The sequence below is a fragment of the Barbus barbus genome, assembly GCF_936440315.1.
Source record: "Barbus barbus genome assembly, chromosome: 27".
Taxonomy (NCBI): Eukaryota; Metazoa; Chordata; class Actinopteri; order Cypriniformes; family Cyprinidae; genus Barbus; species Barbus barbus.
The window spans coordinates 11,197,763-11,218,909 of NC_136755.1; the positions used below are offsets into that span (position 1 = coordinate 11,197,763).

General features: G+C 37.3%; 1 protein-coding gene across 2 annotated transcripts in view; it reads left to right on the plus strand.

The window, feature by feature from the left end:
• The first annotated feature begins 4,509 nt into the window (after positions 1 to 4,509).
• LOC306846754 (ataxin-1-like) overlaps positions 4,510 to 21,147 on the plus strand; it is a 105,546-nt gene continuing 88,908 nt past the window's right edge. The window contains exon 1 of one of the 2 annotated variants that reach the window (XM_079380344.1): positions 4,510 to 4,661. The gene's annotated coding sequence lies outside the window, so the exon portion shown is untranslated. The remainder of the gene's footprint in view (positions 4,662 to 21,147) is intronic. The other variant, XM_079380345.1, reaches the window with a different exon arrangement.

Here is a 21,147-nt window from a genome sequence, read left to right on the forward strand (position 1 = left end):
TCTGTAAGTTTTTTGTTACAGACATTAATGTGTGCCATTACTTTTGGTTCAATAACGGGACAGTATTTTTTATTTTTTTATTTTTGGCCAGATTACTAATTTATTTAAAAAATAAATAAATAAAATGCAATTGATACACACACTGACTTGAATACAACTCTTCTATAATGAGCATGTTTTAAATGAATTAATATTTATTTTGATATTTTTTTTGGAGACACGTTCCAAAATAACAGGGTGATACAAATGTCCTGATATCATAATAAAAAAAAACTCTTTAAAATAAATAAATTATTGAATAGAAAACTGTATTAAATATAATGCAATAGATCAATATAGAACAAATATACAAATACAATACAATACAAATATAATACAATATCAGATCAATAACTTTGATCTGCTATTATCTATTTATTTCTAGAAAATATTAACATTTAAATAATTATTTATTTTAATTAAAAATAAATTAACAATTGAATTTCAATTTGTCTGCCAAATCAAAGACATTGACCAAAAACCAAAAACTGATATATATGAATTAGTAGTTCATGATATTTGTTTTAAAAAATACCTTCTTTTTTTTTTCTTTTTTTTTCAAAATTAAAAAAAAGAAAATATTATATAATTTGTCAAAATCTCCAGTTCTAACAAATAGATTTTGTTATTTTTTGTAGAAATCCCTCACGTTTCACAACTGAAAAAAAAAGAAAAAAAAGCGAGTTAGAAAATCTATATTTTTATAGACCTTGCACAACAACAAATCTTACTCTGTGACCAGTAGAGGGCAGAAGTCTTGATCGAGAAACAAGCCTATTCCCTTTGCCATAGTCTGCTGAAAGCACACATTCTTCTTCACACAACCCAAACTCTTTGCAACTTCAAGACAGCTGTGGCTGCGAGAATACAGCAGAAATAAAGTATGGGAATCAACATGTCCTTCCATCATAGTGAATACAACTTGACAAGATGCCTACCGAGCGTGACTGTTCTTGCAGGCGGAGATGACTGGCATAAAGTGTGTGGCTGATATACAGATGAACATCTGACATGCCAGGGGAAGGAGGAGTGCTGTGCATGCTGTGCTGTGGATTTGACAGGCAGATAGTCTTAGTGCTTGGGTGTGGTGCGAAAACAGGTACAGACAACTCAGTCTGTCAGCATTCAGAGAAAGTGAAATGTTCAAATGCAGCCGCAATTGCATCCCTCATTTTCACTTTGAATAAAGCTGCATGTGTTTTCTGGCAGGCGTTGTATGATGGTGTGATCTGGCATGTGGATGTGGGTTGGAGAAACAGTGGCTGATCATTAGGGCACTAAGTGTAAACAGCAGCAGGCCCACAGGAGAAGCCTAACGTGGCCTCCTCACAGAAGATCAATAGCCCATCCACAGAGCGGAACACACACACACAACATATCCTTAGCAACAGTCTTTGAGATTCACCATATCTTCCATTAAAAATTAGAATTCTGTCATTATTTACTTATTGGTTATTTACTAGTGAAAGTAAAAAGGAACTGTCAAGCTCCACAGTGACAAGAAAACAAAGGTCGTTCGTTCATATGTGTCACAAGATGCCTTGGAATGCATCGTGATTTATAGTCCATTTCAGCGCTTAAATTTCGACTTAAATTTCAGTGTGTTTCTCTCAAAAAGTTACAGTTTGGCTTCAGAAGACTTGGAATATAGGGCTTGAGTAGCATGTACCAAAAGCAGTAGTTTAGTAATGCTGCTTTTTGTCATTTTGAGACACAGTTATGAATACAGTTCTCCTACACTTTCATGGTATTGAAAACAGCGGCCATGATATTCTTCAGGAATTCACTTTCGAGTTCCATTGAAGAAAGTCAGTCATAAAGGTTTGTTCATGAGGGTGACTAAATGCAATGTTGCTTTTGTTAAGTAAAACCGATACTATTAGCAATATTTAGCAATATAAACAAATAAAGCTGAAATCAAATAAAACCTAAATATATGAAATAATTGAAAAAATTTAACTTAAAAAGTTGAAATGGAAATTAGACTAAAACTGAAATAAAATAAATGGAAACTAAAAAGAAATACATGTAAAAACACGTAACAATATTACTAAAACTTAAACTAAAATTCAAATTAAAACTGGAAATTAAATATAAATAAATATAAAATAAAAGATATTTCAAAACTTTATATTATATACTGTTAAATACTAGAATATAAAAACACATATTTAAGAAGGTAAAGATGTATGTGTTATTTCAAGTGAAGTATTTTCAAATACAATTGATCATGTCCTCAAAGTGTTTACATTTTAATGCCATGCCATCATCCAGGGCTATTTTCATGGCGACAAAACATTATGACTAATAAATCTGTGGTGTCTCTCCCTCTCTTTTTATAAACATTTTTAGGAAAAGCACTGTTATAATTCTTAAAGGTCCGGTCATTTTGTCAATGTTTTCAAATGTTGTATTACAGATAAATGTAAGTCATGTAAAACTTCTTGACCAGATGCTGTGTGCTGAGACTCTTAAATAATAGGCAAGATATGCTGATGTATTCCAGGGTGGAGGATGGGTATGTTATAGTTTCCATAGAAACATAGCCGCAAACTCTTGTGGAAAGTCCCTTCCCAAACGCTGACCACAATGTGTCTGCGTATGTGAGTGCATGCGTTTAACATTTAGTCTAATTCTATTCCCCCCATAATGGGGTGTATGAGTATTCTCAAAGAAAATATTACCATTGTCATTTAAACTTACCCGGGTGTGTCTTGTTCAAAATGAACAATAATCATGCATATCTCACTCCATGTAAATGGTGTTTTCTGGTTGAAACAGAATGTTCTACTCATAGCAAGCAGAACAGAAAATTAGTTTCATAAGGCTATTTACATGAAGTAACTGTGGCCACTGGACTGCAAACTTACTCTCAGAACCAGAAAATAAACTAAAACAAAATAAACTGCTTCTTGGTTTTGGCTAGAAGGGATACAGAAACTAACAATTAAATGACATTTTCTACCTATTATATAATATTTTATTAACGGCTACACCAACCCTAAACCTACCCCTTGCAATAATGCAAAAACAGTCATTATTGTTGTACAGTGTGACAAAAAATACGCTATATTGATGTGTATATGCCCAGTAGTGTGTATACCATCTAGCCTTAACCCTGCCTTGCTCTTGGCTAATTGGGGAATTTGTGGCCTAATGGATAGAGAGTTGGACTTGTAACCTGAAGGTCCGAGTCTCAGGTCCGGCAGGGATTGTAGGTGGGGGGAGTGAATGTCCAGCGCTCTCTCCACCCTCAATACCACGACTGAGGTGCCCTTGAGCAAGGCACCGAACCCCCAACTGCTCCCCGGGCGCCGCAGCATAAATGGCTGCCCACTGCTCAGGGTGTGTGTGTTCACTGCTGTGTGTGTGCACTTTTGATGGGTTAAATGCAGAGCACGGATTCCGAGTATGGGCACAATGGTCAATGCGATATCTATAGAGATCTAGCTTTATTTGATATACATATTTATTATACACATTGGTAACAGTTTTACCATTTACTGTACTAGGTGTTTACCTATAATGGTTAGTGAATTGAATAATACACATTTTTCCCCTCCAAACCAAACCAATCCAAGCCCTGCCCCCCGCCTGATTCTGAAGATTTCATTGGTCAATCACAACTCTAAAACAAATAGTAAACCCTAACCTAATGGCTTTGTTAGCACATTCTGATAGCAGCCTATTACTATTTGTTGTGATCAAATACATCCATGATATTTCATAACCCTGAACTTAATCCTTGAACTTTTCTTGACAGAATTATTTGACAAATGACCTATTCGGCTGCGGGCTGAACTGGTTTGAGGAAAAAAAATTATGTGGATGATTCAGATATCTATATAATAATAAAAGGCCGCAGATGTGGCCACAAGCATGCTGACATTTGTAATATCTTTTGCTGATGTGATATTGCTTTCATAAAACAAGAAATTCATATTAAGTAACTTATATTTGTCTATTTCATACATTTCTTTAATAAATATCGCTGGCAGAGTTCCAAAAGAAGCCACTGCGTCTATTTTTTCATGTTTATGCACAGTCTAAAACCCGGTGTGGATCAGTCAACGAGTGGAGCGGAGTAACACAGCTTCATAGCGTTCTATAATCACCGGGCTCTGAATCCACTCCGGGATTTCCATTTCCTAGTGTTTCTGTTCTGAGCTAATGATACAAACTGTGCAGTTTCCCAGCGTTGCTGCACTAAATAGCAGCACTCCCTGAACGCTGCGGTGTATATATCAGATTAGAGAAACTAACTGACATGCAATATTAAACTTTAAAACACACCATTTGTTTATGGAGCCACAAACGTCATTATGTTTTTCTATACTTTTAATGGAGCAGTCTTCAATCCTTTCTCTTTAACTGGGCCGGCCAACTGCTCCATATTTGGATTACACATTCACACACACTCTTACGCACGCCTCCACACACTCACTCCCTCCGTCACACACTCACACACTCACTCACTCACTCACTCACTGGAGGAGGGGGCACGGAGCGATAGAGCTCGGCTGCAGCAGACATCATTGTACGAGCGGAGGGGAGACGATTCCACCGGCAGTGCGCGAGAACGCACGGAGAGCCTCGCGCTTCCCTGCCCGTTATAACGTACAGTAAGTCCGTGCATCTAATTTACCAGCACAAAACTGTCTTTTGGATTTGCTTGCGATCTTGGAAAAATGTCTGGGAACTAAAGGACGCAGGAGGAACAGAGTGTGACGTTTATTTAAAAAGCTTTGTAAATATTTACTGTGACAATTGCACTAATTATTATGTCAACATGTCTGCGGTCGACCGGGCGAGATGTTCAAGATGTGCTGTTTGTCATCTCGATTAAAAATTTGTCATCTCGAAAAAAACTACTTTGAAGTAGCGCACGGGAAGCGGGGCGGTTACTTGCGAGCTGTAAGCCCGAGCAGGGAGCGCTCTCGCCGGGGCTGAGTAACTGCGCCACCCCGCCTCCTTCCAATGCTCCAGATAGACTTATAAACATCAATTTATCTGCGGGTTATTGATCAGTCAGCTGTACTTATTTAAACAAACTGTCACTCGTCCTAGCTGTGCGCACTTCTGCTGAGTCAACATTGTTATTGGAAGCCTTCTGATGTGAAAACACAATCGCGGAAGTGTTAGTCTGTACTTCAACCCGTTTAATCCACGGCGACGCGGTTTATGCAAGTGCATTTATCGCCCGTGTATGTTTAATTGGGAATAGCACGTACAAGTAGGCTACAACACTTTTGTCTCCGCTTCACTGTCACCGTATTTTAATAGACACCGGTTGTGTTCCAAACCTAGCGAGCGCACCGTAGCGCATGGTTCCTAAAACGCGGTGTGATTTGTTCGGCGCGTTCCGAACTGACTCTAGTAATGCTGTCTAGGTAGGCAGCCTCACTAGGCGTTGAGACGCAGCCATTGAGTGTATCCCGTCGTGATGTTACTCGGTTCATCCCGGCTGGTTATGTAATAAGCTGTTGCTGTGTATATTTCATGTGTTTGCAGGGCTGATGGAGCTTCATGCATTGTGACCGACATGCAGTGCCAGGTTTTGTTGCTTTATTAAATAAACCGTGCAATTTAGCGTTATGTAAACAGTTGGTCAAGACAGCACTAAGTAGGTCTTTCGTTAGAATAACATTATATTAGATACTATACTGTACTATGTGATCTGTACATTAATACACTAAGCAGCATATAGACTTGAGGTTTTGCACAGTTTACAACAGTAATGTAGTCTACTGGACTGTACCAAACTATATTGTGCAATGTATATAGCCTTAACCATTTTACATTTGCAAAGATTTATTGCATGTGTCATATAACAGTTACGGTATATGTTACACTTTATACTGTACAGTGTACTCTAATGCAGTATACTACGATATGTTGCACTGTACGATGAAAAGCATTGTTTTGACTTTTGATCTGAGCTGATTGTGAACAGATGTATGGGGCAGTTGCATATACTATACTATATATACCACTATACTTTATTGCACATATGACAGTACAGCATATATTATACTTTACTATAGTAGACTATAATACTGTACTAAGTATTCTACACTATACTGTGATATATAACTTTCATTTTTAACTTAATTTCATTTTATTTAATTGTGTGCACGTTTATAATGGTTAATGCACATACTGTACTATACAATACTAGTCTACTATAATATGTACTATACCATGCTATGTATAGCTTTTGCTTTTAAATGGACTTCATTGTGCACAGGTTTATGGTTTATGACAGGTGCAGCATATTCTAATCTATATTATTCTATGCAAACTTTCATTTTTTAATGTAGTGCATTATGTGCAGTTTTACAGCAAATGTGAAGCAAAAAAAAAATTCCATGTGAAAACATTGTTACTCCCAAATGGCAGTTTGAACAGAAAATATTGCCCTTGATTCAGTTTTCAGAGGAGATTTAATTCACTTTTAAACTTTGCATGCCATAAAGGGGCAAAGATAGAAGACAGACATAGTGAGAAATGAAATTTACTGCGTGAGACATTCTTGCGTTGAATGTTGAAAGACCAGTATGTTCAAATAAATAAAGGAGGATTATTTGCAGGGTCACTGTGCTACAGTTTCAACTTCTGCCGAGAATTGCCTCCGCATGCTCTGTTTTCATGCTTATTATTAGTGTACATTTCCTAGGCTCCTGGATGATTAAGAAATCCTAGCACTTTTAAAGAAAATCCTATTGTTTCGGAGAGCGTGTGGATTAGTGTTTCCCCTTTTTTGTGCAGTTGTAATACATTTCAAACAGTATGGGCTGCCCTTTGCAACCTGGGACTAAGCTGTCTTCTCTGATTATGCAGTTAATGCTTTTTTCAGAGGGATTTGTGTGGCGGTGAATTGCTCAGTGCTATAACTCAGTAAGCAAATCTCTGTTTGATGGCCCCAGTACCACTTACTTTTAAATGTTGATGAGTAGTAATTAAGACACAGAGTATGGCCTAATCACAAGTGCTCTAGTGCGTCTGCTCATTTGTTCGGTTTTACACATACACCTGCCACTTGTGAAGTGCTCGTTCTTGTTTCCCCTTAGTATCTGCGCTGTTCAAACTACCACAGTGTCAATGGGGTTGAGTTTGCTGAACCCAGATGCAGGCAGGGCTAACTTGACACACTCGAGTGCCAGTGAAATATGGAGGGACACACCTCCACCTGTAGACAGTGCTTACATAATGCCGCTGTGATTGACAGTGACAATATCAGCCAATGGGTGAGTAGAGCCAGCTGGACCAGAAATTAGTTTACAACTTGGAGGGGTGGAGCTTAAGTGAACCTGGTTTCACCCTTTGCTGGAAAATGAGTGTCAAGTTAGGCCTATCCAGGCAAGCTCTTAAAGTACACGCCCTCACAGGTATGCATGCATGAAAGACATGGGCTACATTGTTCTGCAGCATATAAGGCAAATTAATGTTATGCCAGTTCTGTCTTTGAGCTATAAGTTTGTTGGCTATAGCTGCTTTTTTGTGATTACACCTTGAATCTAATACTGTGTATGTGGATGTGTTTGCACCTGGTATTGAAATCTGTCTCGGGTCATTTGATCGCAAGTGGCCATCTGTTGCTGTTTATTCATCTTGTATGTTCCATATATACTTTTGGAATTTTAATCTGACCACATGTGATGTTTTGAGCAGAATGCTTTTCATTATCTTAGGGATAGTTCACACCCAAAAAGGTCATCTGTCATCGTTTACTCACCTTATATGACTTTCCTTGTTCTACATAACACAAAAGAAGATATCTGAATAATGTTTGAGCTGTTTTTATTTATACAGCGTCCAAAATTTAAAATCTCCAAATAGGAGTTCAGTGGTTTAGTTTAAGTTTATTTCATTCCTCTACCTACATTTTTGCTAAACTTCAAAAACGTACCTATACAATTCACTTCAGTTGCCACTTTCCAACTGAAATGAACACTAGCAGCAGTAAAACACTTATTCCTTTTCACACTCATTTTTATTACAGAGGCAGATTATTGATTAATAAAGACTTATTCTTGCATGGTTCTAAACTCAAAAGGCTTTTTCCTTAGTGCATGATTTGTGAGCTAATGCATTTTGATATTTGCATCATATAACCTACTCCATATGTACTGTCTGGCTTTTCTGACATAGTAAACTTGCTCAGTATACAGCATTCCAATTGCGATCGGAGGAGTGGACAGGTATGAGTCAAACAAAAGTCATGATAAAAGAGCACAAAGACTTGGAAATGCAGAATAAAATGTCATTTTTGCTTCAGTTAATAAATGCTTATCTCACATTTGCTCTTGTTTACACTATTGACTAGGTTTAGGGTAGGGTTTAGTTGGGTTAGACATTTCACCTGAAGATCCAGTTATGACATTTTGATTAAAAATTACGAGATAAAAAAAAAAGGTAAGATGCATGGATGAATTGTTAACAGTAAGAAAGTAGATAGGGTGAATTTCAATTAATTTAATTCAAAATACTTGTTTTAGTGCACTGGTTGATTGACAGGTTAGTAGGCGGTCCATCACTGCTCTCCATGATGCCTCAGAACAGATTAGCATTTACACTACAAATGCAATGTAGTCGCGTGTTTTCGACTACCTCTGAATGTGATGTGAGGGATCCGATTTACACCTGTATTTTTCTCTGTCCATTTGTGATCGGATGCGAGGACCAGTGTAAAGTGAGTCTACAGAAGTTCAACGTCCTTTCACAGTGTCAAAGTCTCACAGTAGGGAAAGAGTATGTGGTGGGGAGAAAGGAGGCAGAGAATGAGAGGGGAACGGGATCGATTGAGCAATGCTGTTTCCAGACCTTTATAGCCCTTTTATTTAATCTCTCAGCTCTATTCATTTGCTCTCCCTCCATGGGCGCAGTACACATCCCCAACCTGCTTTTGTACTCCAGCGCTCAAGAGCTTTTTTTGATATTGAGATGAAAAACATTCCTTTCTCCAATGAGTGGATGTCAGCATGCAGGCTGCTCGTCTTCCTCTAGACTCCCCGTGACGGCTTTATGTATAGCCTGAATTGAAGCTTTTTATTTTTCAGCTGAACAATGCGATGAACGTGAACGTGCTTGAAACTGTTCATTGTTCAGTGAATGTGATTTTAGATTTTTTTTTTTTTTTATTCTTTTTGTCAAAGTGTGGCACTTCAGGATCATCAATAAATCTCTTCATCCATCTAGAAGCATAGTTAAAAATAAAGCACTTACATGAATAAATCACATTCAAGTCTCCAGAATTCATGACATATCCAGGCTCTGCAGCTTGGAGAGTAACATACTGTACGCGCATGTGGTTTCTGGACAGCCGGGAGTCATTTAGAAGCCTTTTAAAATTGTGTTTAATGGCCTTATGTGGCCTTCGAGTCGGAAATATCGTGATTTTGAGTTGAACTTAAAAAACACATGAATGGCCATGCAAAATCAATTTAAGAGTGGGGAAATTCTCAATGATACCTGGTCCCTGCAATATCTAAGATGTCAGAAGGCAGTATTATTGCAGTATTGAAATAGGGCTGCATGATTATTTTTTCAACCAGATGACTTGGAAAGAATTGATCTTTCAGATTTATTGGGCTGTTTTTTTATGAAGTGTATCTGCATAAAAAAATTTAACTACTACTTTTCACTCTGAAGACGTTTTTTTGGTTGATCAATTTGGGAAAACGTGAAAAATTTGGGTGTATATTCGTAAAAAGATCCAACTCAAAACTCAAAGCCATATTGCGATATTGATCAATACGTCGATGTGTTTTGATGAATCATGCAGCCTTAGATTAAAATAAAGGATTTTACTTATTCCAGTGGTTTATATCAGCAATATTAATGTGTTTGATCAACAAATATAAAGTTCATGACTCAGATTGTGGGTGCTTTATGCAAATGAATCTATTATTTTTCATATACCATGCATACATAAATCAAAGGCTGTGTGAAAGTGATGCAGGAATATTTAATTATGCTTTACCACTTGTACAAGCTTATCAGGTTGTCCCTTGTTTATTTGTTTGATTTTCCGTATTTTGTATTCTGTAACGCGTTGCGATAATATCTGCCTACCTCGGAAGTAGCAGCTTACCAGGTGTCCATAAAAGCAGCATCCGTGCTTGTCAGTCAGCAAATCTGAGGCTTTCTAGTGAAGATAGGTTCAGATATAGAAGGAATCGATAGCTGAAGTTCTGAATGGCAGAGTGTGAATAGTGTAGCGGCTCTGTGTCCGTGTGGGGATCGATGACCCCTCTATGGCCTGCTGTCCTCTGGCGTCGGTATCTGTATGTTTGCTGCTCCCTCTGGGCATATCCAGACACTAGAGCCACTATTGATGCCACCCTTTCACCATGAAAGCAACAAAGAACAGCAAAGCTTCACGCTCATGTGCAGCTGGTTTAGAACACGATAAAAATCCTCTTAAAGCTCGTCGTGGAAAAGGCCTGTTTCTGAAAGCCTTAAATAGCATCTGTTTTTGGAGCCTCCTTAAAGGGATAGTTCACCAGAAATGAAAATTTGGTTATCATTTATTCATCTTTATGTCAGTCCAAACTTGTGTAGACATTTAGGAGAATAAAGACTCTTCCAGTATTTTGCAATTCTTCTGAAGCTTACTGTGGTGAATAAATTGAAGATTTTACATCCTTATTGACCAAAAATCTTCCTTGACCACTGTTGTTTGTTACCATTCGTTTTCAGTGAATGGAAAAAGGCAGCTTTATAATTCTGCTAAACATCTAATTTTATGTTTTATAAACATTATAAAGGGTTGGGACAACACAAAGGCTAACAAATTATTTGACTTGACAATTTTCATTTATTGAAGAAATATTCCTTTCAGTTTTCAGTTTTGCAGTTCATGATTGTGCAGGAGGTTGATGGTTCGTAATATAACAGCCCTCAGGAAATCGACAGTCTAAAAGCCTTATTCTCAACATAAATAGCAAAAGAATTATGTATAATTGAGTTATTGAGGTACCGCACAAAGCTAGACCTCTGTGCAATATTAGTGTACATTCATGTGTCTCAACCTTTTTATACCCACAGTTGGCCTTCATTTATATTTATTGGCATTCGCTATGTAGTTTGGCACTAGAACTGGCTTATTTGTAATGAGGAACTTGGTAGGGAAAAATTACCCACCTATTTTTAGGCTCCTTACTGTCAGTCTCATGTTTCATGTCACTAGTAATTCTTTTAGTATGAAAATGACTAAATAATAGAGCATTATGTGGCTGAATACCTCATCTCTCTTTCTCTGTTCCTTTCCATCTGATATGTATTACATTTTGAAACTGCAATAAATTTAGCTTGTTTTGAACTGTTTTGCATATAGTTCATAAACAAAGGGCAGCTGGAACCATTTGACCTGCTTGTAATAAGCCCTGAGGCAGAGAACACACAAATGAAGACAATTCTCGTGGAGCAAAGATGCCATCCTTTCTGATGCAACTACTCAAATAAATAGGACCACCAAGTGTTCTTTAACCGCAACGCATACTTTCTCACCGCCCTCACATTTCATGCAGTACAGGGAGGGATTGCAGATTAAAATTCCTTGGAGTGACAAGCTTGATCATCAGAAGGGAAAGAGAAGGAATTGAGGTAGAGATTCCACAGGGGTTGTATTCTTCTTAATAAAGAAGTAAAGAAGAAATTTCTTAAGTTAAACTCCAAAGATGCGCGAAATTCCACAGGTAAAATAGAGTAATCTCAATAGGAATCCATATGACTGTGAATTTTGTGCGAGGGAAAAATTTCCCAGCATGGATTTCACATTGGGTGCAAGTTTGTTAAATGTGAAAAACTCGAATTCGCTGTGTTTACCGATATAAAGCTGTGTGGTTTGGAAGTGACCTCTGAGTAAATGCATCACTACACTATTGACAATGGACCTTAGTTTCGCTAATATGACGGTGCCATAAGAAGTTTGTAAGAATGCTCCTTACAGTGCAATTCTAGGAGCTAAAATGTACCTGAAATTTTTATGCGTTTTTTTTAAATGGTTATATTTAAAAAGCTTTCTCAAGACAGAACACTCTGTTGCATTTATTTGTCATCCGTTTTTGTATTTGTGTGTGCATGCTGAAACAGTGTAAAAAAAATCATGAAACATGATTGGACAAGTTGGAGTTTATCAAAACTTAACTATTTGCAATTATTTTAAGCACATTATTTTCAGCAATTCAAATTCTTTTGTATTAAGAATGTTTTCTTTTTTTCTTAAGATTGTTCTAAATAATATTCTTAACTTAAAGGGGACCTATTATGCAAAAATCACTTTTATAAGGTGTTTGAACACAGTTGTGTGGCTGCAGTGTGTGAAAACAAGCAGCCTATAATGTTAAAAATCCACCAACTCATTTTTTTATAAAACCAATAAATCATAAACAGTCTCTCAGAACGAGCTGTTTCAGATTCTCCCTCTGTTCATGTCACCGAGGAGAATTTGTGACGCTCTCTGCCCTATTAGCATAAAAACAGCCCTGAGTGAGAAGCTGCAGTCTGCCATTACTGGAGAGAGATACACTGTCAGCACCAAAGAGGCTTTACAAGTGTTGTGGTTTGGGATGCACAAATGAACATAGGAGTCACCATAATCTCCCTTCATCTGAGCCGAGGACACTGTGGTTAAATTTCATTTTCGAAAGAAATATCCCAGAAAAAATCAGTAACGTCCAACGCTTCGTGTGCGAACGTCAGCTGCAAAGTAAGTATCATGCGTTTGTTTTCCAAACTGCCCTTCTGAAAGAGCTTCTTGGCACTCTGTAAGGCTTATTGTTAAAGCTATCATTGTCTCTGTGTGTTTTCACTGATGCTGTCTTCAAGTGCTACCAGAGTGATCGTGAATAGGAATGTGGTAGTTAAAAGTAGCATATGAAAGCAATGTGAGTCGATCGCTTGAAGTTGTCGAGCTCATAATCAGAAGTGGGACTTATAAAGTTTGTGATAGCATGAGACCAGCTATGTTGTTATTTTGATCCCACCGTGCTCCCCGTCTGTAATTCATAAACGCTAATTTATTATGCACAATATAATCAGATGACAGACTTTGAAACTGAGTAGTTTTCTGTAAAGATAACAGGCTTGTATTAATAGTGGAATGTTTATTTGCAAAGGCTAGCACTGCTAATGCAGACTCGGAGCTGGAGCTCCGCCCTCTTCTCCAGGAACAACATCTCACTCGCATTTAAAGCAACATACTCAAATCAGTGCGTTTTGGCTCATACCCTGAAAGTGGCAATTTTAACAAGCTGTAAAAAATTATCTGTGGTGTATATTGAGCTAAAACTTCACATATACGCTCTGGGGACATCAGAGACGTATTTTACATCTTGTAAAAAGGGCCATAAGTCCCCTTTAATTGTGAAGTTAGAAAATAGCAGTTAAGAAGAACTGCATTCTTATGAATATTACATGAATCCGGCCGACTGAGGTGGGAATACCGGAAGATGTCTCCACCTTGCCAGGTGAGAGGGATGTAGTGGGACCTGCCAAGCATCATGGGTCTCACAGCGGGTATCAAGAATCAAGCACAAAGGAGGATATGCACCGAGAGAGGAATTCAATAACAGGAAAACTGCATGGATGCAAACAATCTGTGGAATACCGAAATCCACCCTTACCACTGTTATGTTTGGCATGATATAGTCTTTCCTTATTATGCACCCTGTATTATTCAGGTGATGTGAAGTCCCTAGCAACTGCTCACCTTGGTGAATTTGGTGGAAAGAACGCAAGGCTTTTGGGCAGGGTGTAGGGACTTTACTACAAGCTGTACTTAGTGCAGTTACAGTACGTTGAAGGAATTTCCTGAAGTTAACGCTGGCCTTGAATAGACAAAGTGTGGTTTTGACAAAGGGGAGACGCATCAGAGAAAATCCAGGCTGACGCAAAGCAAAATATTGCGTGCTGAGATAAAACAAGCGAACGGCCGTCCCAGTTCCATCCCATTTCCCCTCGTAAGTGATGTCATTGGAGCGGTGGAGACATGCCAGTGTTTTGAGGGAGAGGCGCTCCCCTCCTCTCGTGGAGTTATCCCGTAAAATCTTTCCAGAGAGACTCTCAGAGGAGGCAGCCAGACAAGCATTCCTCCTCTCACATCTCTACTGCTCCATTTTTTTCTTTGTCTTTTTCCATCAATCCCTCCAACAGTGTGAGTCAGCCAGAGGTACTTAAAACATAAATTCTCAACGTGGGCACATTGAGAACAATTGAGTGTGTTCATTAGCATCATACAGCACTCAAATCATTTGGAGAAGATCACAGATCTCATGAGTCTTATTTAATGGCTGTTAGTTGTATCATAAAAGTATAATCTGTCTGTTTTTCATTGGCTAATGCTTTGATTAGTGGTGCTTTTTATTAGAAGGCGATCTTACTTTTGCCCATGCTTAAATCAAAATTTACACTATTGAGTTTGTTAGCGCACATTGCTAGTCTTGAGGTGAACAGTTAATCCGTGCAAGTTAATCCTCTGAAAACAAGTGTTTGTTTTGGTAATCTTCAATCAAAATGTGAAAATTTGCTTCCGCTGTGAAATGGCATTGCTTCTCTGATGATGTCAGTTTGACGGCTTGGGCAAAGTTTCCTTAACCTCTTCCCTTAAACCATTAGTTTGCTGCAAGCAAGAGAGATGGAGAGGATCTGCTAAACTAAAAATCTGTCCTCTATTTAATATTCCATTTCAGTTTGAAATACGTCACAATACTGAAGTAAAGTCAGTAGCAAATTCAGAATCATGCAGCCTTTAAGGTTAGGAACCTGAATAAAATTATTAAACTTCACTTGTAACATGTTCATGCCACATACGTAGTAGGCCTATCTCAAATCATTCTTTATTGATGAGCAGTGTGTTATTCATTTTCTAAGCAATCTGACTTTTTTTTTTTTTTCTAGCAGATAATAAAACGGGTGAAAAAAAAGTAGGGTTACACTGATATTAAAGTATTGGTACTTTATTAAAGGTCAACTAACCATTAGATGACTAAAAAGTAAGTTTAAGAAACATGAAAAATTTTAAATCCAATAATGGCCAATAAATATCCATATATAAAGGAAAACATCTCTAATATCATCTAGTATGTTGTACATCCATAAAATAATCACTTCAAGGAGGGACGCCAAATATCATATCATAGAAATTTGAGGGTGGGCTCTCTTGACAGTAAGCAACCAACCAGCTAAGCAATCTAGATTAAGGCCTGTTCACACCAAGGACGATAACTATAAAGATAACGATAAAGATATAGTTCTAAAAACTATATTCAGAAACAATATTGTTGGAATCACTTTCAGAACGATTTTGTTCCAGGCGATGAACGATACAAACACTGACACCCAATCAGAATCAATACTGCCATAACAAGCTCGAGAATTTAAAGTGGCAGACGCATGTGCGCTTTGAATAAACGGACGATATGCTAATATCTTTATCTTTATAGTTATCTTTATAGTTATCGTTCTTGGTGTGAACAGGGCTTTAAACCTTAGCATTGTGGCTGCAACTTTTGCACATGCAAAATGTAATAATCTAGTGGCTCACATTTTTAATCTTAGCTAAAAAGCCTGTCAATGATAATTTTGAAGGTTCTTGCTAGATAGGCCGCCTCTTGCACAATCAACAGCTGTCAGCGTGGTGAAGCAGCCTTGGGATGAGGAGGTTTGCAGGTTGAATGAGCAGCAGGCAGTGGACTGATGAGGCCTGACACAGATGAATGAGGTTAATCTGAAGGCCACCGTGTAAAGCGGTATCCCAGGTGTCAGCAGTGACTGAGAATATTTACCATAAGCTACTGCACATCAAATCAAAATATCTATTTGTTTGCTGTTCTGTTCTCGCAATGGTTACCCAACCGAAACTGCCATCTCGAAAATCATACAGAGAAGGAAGGGGGTTGCTGTAGTACATGGCATGAGGATGTGCGGCTGTCTGATGAGTCTTGTTCCTGAAATGTCAGCTGTCTGTGCCATCTGCAGATCAACACTTGTTTCTTAATGCAGATTCAAAGAAGTCAGCTTGTCCCAGCATGCAAGTTCCATTGATGCACTCTGTTTTAAGGGCATCATGGAAATCCATATTGAGCGTAATAAATAGTCAATGTGCTTTAGCCAGGACTGAAAAGAGAACTTTCCTATACATGAGACAAAAGGCATCATATCGGCTACAAAGAACGATTGAGGGCTTTTGGTTTGCGTCTGAAGTTCTGTTTTCCAGAGAAAGAGGTGGGGTATGCAAAATAGATACTACAGCCTTGGCTCTGTTAAACATTTCATGTCACGTCCGGAATTGCTATTTATTTACCCTTCACAGTTGGAGATGAGAAGGCAAGCAGGCGCGAGGGAGGGGAACCAGGGGGAACTCTTCTTCAGCAGTCTGAATGCAACCGTCTCATGAGAAAACACAATCTACTAACAGAAAACATTCCCTAGTTAACTTCATAAAGCTCTCTCTTTCAGTGGTGGGAAGATTCATATGCTGTAACATATATCTATAGAAAGCCTGGAAAGAACCAGTGTTCTTATAAACAGGGTTATTAAATATAAATTTAATTTAATTTTTTTTTTTTATTTCAGCTAGTTACCAAGGGAAAATTTCTTGTTTTCAGACGTGACATAATTGCTTTATGATGAACAGATTTAATTTAAGCTTTTGTTCACATCTAAACATTGACTGATGCAAATACATAGAGTACATCTAATATGGTAAACAGAAGCTCATAGTTATGCTTCCTTGACATGCCAGAATATGGTTTGTTCTTGTGCGTTAAGCATGTACTGACTTTTTGATGCTTGGAAGTTTTGTGTGCTTGAAATTTTACTAGATGGAAAAATTGAAAAATACCTTAATTTGTGTTTCGAAGATGAATGGTAGTCATATGGGATTGAAACAACAGAGTGAGTAAATAACAGAATTTTAAATTTTGGGTGAGCTTTTCCTTTAAATTTGAAGTTTAAGGGCCAGATTTACCTAACAGCTTGTGCCAGTGTAAACAATCTTTTGGCGCTAAATAGTACTGTCAGGATTTACTAAAGACGTGCAGTGAATAGTTGGCGCTGAAAAGGTGTGTACACAGTTATTTTTGCGTCTGACCTTATTGAATATGCATTCGTAGGAGTTTCCCTTTCAGACTCAAAATTTATGAGTGGAGAGTTAAAATGAATCACGCAACGTGATTTACTAATGTTTGCACACGTCAAAATAACTGGTATTTGCGACATTTAACGCCACAAAAAAAGTATGTCTTAAAATTATTTTGCGCCTCTGTTGTAAGTGCATCACCCACACCAGGTGAGCATCAGCTCTGCTTATTTGTGACTATGCTAATTTGCGCTGCACTTGGTATATTGCATTGTAACTGAGATGTTGCGTCTGTGTTCTTTAATTTGCACGTTGTCAGTAAATCACACCCAGAAATTTCCACACCCATCGGCACTGTTTTGGAATTGCCCTCTTGCACTAATTGGCCCTGTTTAGTAAATCTGGCCCTAAATTTCTTACCGAAAATTTTACAAAACTTTTTAAAAATAAAAAAAGAGATTTTGTCATAATGTGCATTATAAAGTCACAAAATAAGAAAAAAGTTACAATTGTGAGATATAAAGTCAAAATAACCTTTCATTTTTGTTTAAAGCAGAAGTTGAAATGGGGGGTCTGGATCCACACTGACCATGATTTTGCCAAGTAGGACGTGTTTGTCAATCTGTTGGCCCTGAAATAGCATTCTTACCAACCAGATTAAATGGTTATTATGGGCTTGGGTCTTCCACCACATTTTTGTCAGCATTGATTTTAGGGGTAGATAATGTTAAGGGTTTGGTTTGGGGTAAGCGAGGCATATGTTTACATATTCCAGGACCAACAAATTATGTTGATCTGAGAGCTTTTCCTACTTGGCAAAATCAAGCTCACCCTGGATCCAACTAGTTAGGCTAATGTAACATTACAAGGCCGTACCAAGCTTTCAGTACGACCTTTAGCTTAAACACTACATAAATGCATGAAGATGTTCTGGTATGACTGAATGTAGCACCAGCCATGCATGTCACGGTACATGTTTCTAAACCAAGCCAGTCTGATACCTACCCACATTCAGTGTGATTGTGATTCTAGTAAATGTCAGTCTATGATGCATAACCAGCTGTCAGAGGATTTCTAGTTGACACTGCCTGAAGAGTTGTAACTTTGCGTGTCCGTTAACTTGATTTGACTGGAGACTATGCTGTGGCCGGGGTCATTATTGTGAGGACGGTCCTCTAGCTGAGCATGCTTGTGTTATTCTGGAGATTACATCAGGAAAGGCATACCAGAAAGGGGCTGAGGGCTTCTTCTTTTTCCTGTTGGGAAATGATTTGATTCATGTGGCCTGTGTTCTCAGCAACCTATTCATACTAGTTACCTCAATGTTGAAGTGCAAGCCGAGCTGTTTCTGGTGTTTCCTCTCAGTCGCCAACATTGCATGGGTAAAATATGGGGTGTGCTGTGGAACACAGAAAAGCACTGTATTTTTTGGGCTTTGAGCAACTTCACAGAGGAGGCAGTACTTGACAGGAACCCACCCTTAGAGAAACATTATATGGTAGACTTGCAATTTCAAGGATAGTCTACTTTGTGCACAAAGGCATTCTTTCCCATTCGCCGCCGAGCCTTCAAACTTTCAAGTCCAAAGACAAGGGAACGTAACTGTTTCCAAATAGTTTTCTCTGTGAAAAACTTTGGCAGATGATGTCCCATAGCCCTCGCTCTATCTGCTCAGACGTTGCTAGATTAGCAGGTTTCATTGAATTCTCACAGTCTGTTTGCCAAGTGTAGCACGTGATCGTTCCATCAATAGTAATATTTCTCAATCCTGCCTGTTCTAGCTTAGAAAGCGTTGGACTTGTTGTTGTGGTTGTCAGTGGTGATGTTTAATCTCTTAAGCCTGAGGGCAGATTTTTTAATACATTGTAAAGGAATTACACATTGTTACACCAACTTCCCATAGTTACTCCAATTTCCCAAATCTCAGAGGATAATTCAGACCTTTCAGTAAGCATTCTGTATTCATTTTTTGGAAAGAGGATTTTTTTCTTGTTTGGTGTGGTAAAAAAATCATTCAGCTTTTAGAGGAACCGCATCTCATTTGCCAAGTTACAGACCCTTTAAATTGTGAATTGGGCAACTAAAGATTCTTGCTGGTTATTGAGGATAGCTACCTAAAGTTTTACAGTAGTTATACTGTTATCTAGAGATATCTAAAGAATAGCATCAAGACAATGACCCCACTTTCCATTTAAAGCAGAAATGACAAAAAGAAACATGCTTAAAATATTTGCATAATTGTTCCTGTTTATTTTTCATAATCATTTGTTCTCATATGAGCAATTTAACTGTATCTGTTTTGAAAAAACAACTTTGCATAAATATAATAAAATATACAACAAAATTAATAATAGTAGTAATAATAATAATTATAATAATGCAAATTATCCTTTGAAGCAAAACAACTTTGCATAAATGTAATGTGATAAATAATAAATAATAATTATTATTCATAATTCATGTCATGTTTTTACGTTGTTTTCAAATAATTGTGTTAATATTGTATCAAAGCCAAAATAGGCTAATACAATAATTCATATTCATTGTAGTTTAGATGGCAAACAACTTTGCATAAAAATAATGTAATGAAAATAAAAAATATATATAAATAGAAATATAATTGTATTGTTGTATATTATTATTATTATTATTATTATTAATAATACTTTCCATGTTTTTTATTTTGTTTTAATATTTTTTATTGTTGTCAAAGCTGAAATACATCATTATTATTCATAATACATGCCATTTAATTTTCTAATTTATGATATTGTTTTAAAAAGCTAAAAAAACAGTAATTAAAATTAGGGCCGGGACTTTAACGCGTTAATTTAGATTAATTAATTACACAAAAATAACGCGTTAAATTTTTTTAACGCATTTTAATCGCACTTATTTTTGCACCGCGGAACGTTTCTCACTGGATGAGTTTCGGCGGACCGATTATACTGGAGCACCAACTAGCGTTCAGAATTCCAAGAACGGAAAGAACGGACTTGCGTTCTCGTGGAGACCGGTCTTGCCAAGCTTCCTTGGAAGCATAGATATATATACTGACTAGATGTCACCTCTGACGCTGCTGTCCATAGGAACGATGCGTCAGCGCGGCCGCCATCTTGGGTCGGGGGAAGCCGCGTCTACTCTGCATTAGTTAACATTGGCAGAGAACTATCAACGATTAAAATCACCTTAATTTGCTTAATTTTCAACCGATTTTCAAGCCGTTTGGTTTATTATAAATGTCAGACATATATTTATGATAGAACATAGATTAATTATTTTACTTATATGATATAAGTAAAATAATTAATCTATGTTCTATCATAAATATGTGATATATCATATACAATACAATACTTAGACACACCTACATAACTAATTAATTTGTTCTACAATGCACAAAACAATTACAAGGATGCTGATCGTGATATGAAAAAAACATGAATAATATAAAGTATATATAAAATATAAATAAATAATAGAGCAAAATTTAAATTAATAAAGGCACGAGTTAAACAAACAAAGCGGGAAAAAAACAATTATGGACTTCCTGACCAACAGACCTCAGAATGTTAGGATGGGGAACCTAACATCTGCATCTAAGCAGAAATTAAATCATCATAAATCGTCCAAATCTCAAATGATTTTTCTTAGTTTTTTGGTTTGTTACAACTGACAGACATGTATTTATGATCGAGTCCAGAGAAAATTTAAGCTTTTGATATTAATCTACTTCAAAACTAGGTGTAAGTTTATTATTCTTCCACTTCAGTGAACTTAAAATTAACTATTACTTACCTTAGCCTAGTCTACTGCACACAAAATGGCTACAATGGTGTGATATCCATACTTAAAAATTCATGTTAATTAAAACATTTGAATTGTACTGGTTTATTTTGTACATCAGCAAGCCGCAATACAATGACCCAGCGTAAAATGGTTATATAACACAAAAACAAACATAACGTGCGTACGTAGTGTGAAAACATCTTCCAGTATTTACAACAGCTTATTAAATGATTAGG